Here is a 4,182-nt window from a genome sequence, read left to right as displayed (position 1 = left end):
TTTGTCCATTGAACAATTATAGTGCGAATAAGCTCAATAATTAGTTTTCTTAAAGAATATTTTTACCCATAGTTCAATTATTCTATAAATTTCCAACCTTCAAACGAGACGAAAAGGGGCTTAATGCTTTTTTTATTCAGAAAAGACAGTAAAGACTTATTCTCCATGCTACGGGGGAAATTATCTCCCCAGCTAAAACACGTAAGTAACGGGAGAACTATCAGGAGAACAAAAAAAAAATCAAAGTTTCTGAACGTGTATTTAAAATCAGATAATTGTTAAAATTTTGTAACCTAATCGCAGAACAGCAAAGGGGTTATCATTTGTTTACCAAATTCCCATCAGTAAACATGAGCACATGTTGATATTCGCCGTCTCATTCGTCAAGAGGCTATTAAATATAATTTATTACCTTAAGCGAGACAGATTCTCATGTTACAGATCCCAACTTGCCAGCATTTTAAATTCAAATTGTATCGTGTTGATTTTTAAGTTAATATATTGTGTTATATTTATGTTATAGTAATTGTTAAGTTATTTACTGGTCGTGTTATTTTTTAGAGTTTAGTTTAATTGTGATATAATGATTAAATTTCAAGAAATTCTTACACTAATAGTTTCAAAAGTAAATATTTTTAAAAATCATATGATACATGGGTCGTAAATCAGTACGACCCTGTTTGGCTTACACGTGGTTCTATTGACGATTGGGAATTTGTAAAATGAATACGGTTATAGTTATTAGTTGTCGATAAAGTTTCGTAAGCCGCGTACATATCTGGCGAATGGAGGTGACCGAAGCCTTTTGACCAAATTGATTCGATGTTCGGCGTTCAGTGGAAAATTTGGTCTTTTTTCCACATTACAGCGTTTACAGTTTACAGCGTATATAGATTGTAAAAATGACATCGGGTGAGGATATAATTATTGCAAGTGCGTTGTATATTATTATTAGTGAGGCGGAGGCCGAAGAAGTGAAAGACCTCCCCAAAAAACGACGAAAACGGCGCTGGTGGACATCATTGTTCAAAATCAGAAGTCGGTATAGTGGGATAGACTTATTTAATGATCTAAAAGCTGAAATGAAATACGGGCTTTTTCAAAATTTTTGTAGAATGAAGTGTACTGATTTTGAATGGTTATTAAATGAAATTGGTCCAAAACTCGCAAAAGAAGATACAAAGATTAGAGAAACAATACCGCCAACAAAAAGGTTGTTAACCCTACGATATTTAGCTACTGGTAACTCATATACAAGTTTTATGCACTGGATTCCCGCTCTCGATATGAACCAATAATCTTTAAACAAGAAGAATTAGTCCACTTTATTATTGCAAATTAAAAATCAAAATAAAATTTCACTCGAAAGTGTACACACGAAACACAGCTAAAAGAATTTCTTCTTCAATTTTCTTTTGATGTACCGCCCAGTGAGCAAAATCTAGCGAAGGCAAACACGTGCGTTTGCTATCGTGTGGTGGGGCGTACACATTTACCGAAGGCGATTGGTGGCAAGGCTTCGGCCACATGCGTTCGTCAAATGTGGACGCGCCTTTAGATTTGAAAAATGTATATTACAATTTTGTATGAGGAGAGCACAAAACGAAAGAAGTTGTCAGTCCATCGAAACTTCTGGACTCTGGATTAAGATCTTGTATTAGGAGAGCAAAAAAGTTAAGAGGTTCGTCCATTAAGGACTTATAACTTCAAAGCTTCTGGAAAAATGTTTTAAAGTGACAATTGTAAAAATAAATTAGAATTGACTCGATATTTATTTAATACAGGCACAACAAAATTATTTGGAGGTATATTTATATTGCAATTATCTTAATTAATGTTGATATTAAATAAATAAAAGATTGTGTGCTACAAGGAAATATTTTTAGTCAGATTCTCTTTCATTTCATTTGCTAATTTCAAATAGGTAGCATAGTTTAGAGCGTTTTATACAGGTACTCACATGTACCTATACAGGGTGTTTCAAAAAGGTATGCCATAAATTAAATCACGCATTCCGGGGACAAAAATAAATTGATTGAAATAAAAATTGTTTTTTTGCATTATCTCCTAAACTACTTGGCATTTTGTAATGAAAATGGACACATTACTTTCTTGTGCTGAAAGCATTGTTCATACAAAAGAAACAACAAAATCTAAGCGCACAGAAAAATTTTAAGGGGGTGTGCAGCCCTAAATCCCCCCAAACTTTTGAGTACGTTCAAATCAAATGAATTTTGTGGCATCATTAGTTTAACATATTATTTTTAAAATTTTTTTTGCCTTTTATTACTTTTTTCACAATACAGTTTTTATTGAGTTACGGCCCTTTTCATTAACCTTTAAAAAATTACGTGCAACTAAATAAAAGGCTTAAATGAATTAACAAGTACAAAAAATGTCTATAACCTCTATACCTAAATATGATATTACAAAGAATGTTCAAAATGACCTCCATTTTCTTCAATATACATTCGGTATCGTTTTAATAAGGAAAACCGAATGCGCTGAAAAATCATATTTTTCTGACGAAATTTATTTGCAGCTTCAATTATTCTAACCCTCAATTGTGGTTCATCCTCTATTACAGAATACACTTTCTCTTTCATAAACTCCCAAAGGCAAAAGTCCATGCGGTTAAGACCTGGACTTCTGGGTGGCCAAGAAATAGGTGCGCCACGACCCCTTTCAATCCATCGACCAGGATACTGCCTGCAAAGGTATTCCCGGACTTCATTACTGTAATGCGGTGGAGCGCCATCTTGTAGAAACCACATATTTTGCCTTATTGCAACATTCACTTCTTCCAAATACTCTTGTAAATCATTTGCCAAGAACTGCAAATAATTATCACAATTTAAATTGTATACAGCAACTGAAATGGAGTTCATGAGAAGAAGCTGCAGAGTGACAAAAATGGATCGCATCAGAAATGAGGAGATAAAACGAAAAATGGCAGTAGAACAAGACATACTCAGCTACATCGAAGAAAAACGTTTAATTTGGTATGGACATGTGAGAAGAACAGATCATACAAGGTGGATAGCAAAGATTTCGGATTGGAGCCCAATAGGAAGGAGGAAAAGAGGTAGACCCGGAAGATCATGGAGGGATGAAGTGGACGAGGCCATGGAAAGACGAGACCTTAGAGATGGAGAATGGCAGAACAGAAAGGACTGGAGACGTTGGCTGAAAGAAGGAAAGCGGCGACAGCTGTAAAAATCTTTATATAGATAGATAGATAGATTTAAATTGTTGGGAAAAAATACTGGGCCTATTAGATTGTTCTCCACAATTACTGCCCAAACATTAACATTGAAAGTCCTGTGGTGATAGGTCGTTTATTTGGCGTGAGGATTTTCGTCGGTCCAAATGTACTCGTTATGATGGTTTGTTATTCCATTTCTACTGAAGGTAGCCTCGTCGGTAAACAAAGTATTTCTAATAAAATTAACATTTCGAGTGTTTTTCATTAACAACCAATCGCAAAATCCAATCCTTTTAGGATAATCTTCAACCAATAACTCTTGAACCGTTGTTAAGTGATAGGGTTTAAGCAGCTGATCCTTCAAACGCCTCCAAACCCTTACGTGAGGAACATTTAGTTGAGCAGCTATTACCCTTATACTTGTTCCAGGGACTTTTTCAATGATGTCTAAAACGTCTTCATCAGTTGCATCCATTATTGGACGACCACTATTGCCAGCAACTTGCGGTTGGAATGTACCCGTTTCCCGTAAACGATGATCAATGGTCAGAAATAATTGTCTATCGGGTGTATTTCGATTGGGGTATTTTACTGCATAACGTCTTGCGGCTGCTGCACTATTTCCTTGACATTCACCTACGATATTCCCGATAGTTTATTGAAATTATAATTTAATCTGATCCAACTTACCCAAAGTTAAAAGCATATCTGCCATTTCCTGAAATGTGTACGCCATTGTAATATCAAAATTTTTAATATTAATCTTATTCACACAATAAATGATAGCTCCAATTATTGACTATTATTGATGGAACTGTTTGTAATTATTGTATCCGTAGAAACTAATTGTAATTTTATGGCCAACTAGAAAAAAACTAGTTTTTCGAAAAAGTGATACCAGGCAAAAAGTTTTAAAAATAATGTGTTAAACTAATGATGCCACAAAATTCGTTTGATTTGAACGTACTCAAAAGTTT

This window comes from Diabrotica undecimpunctata, chromosome 9, assembly GCF_040954645.1.
Source record: "Diabrotica undecimpunctata isolate CICGRU chromosome 9, icDiaUnde3, whole genome shotgun sequence".
In the NCBI taxonomy this organism is placed as follows: Eukaryota; Metazoa; Arthropoda; class Insecta; order Coleoptera; family Chrysomelidae; genus Diabrotica; species Diabrotica undecimpunctata.
This window is presented reverse-complemented; position numbering follows the sequence as displayed.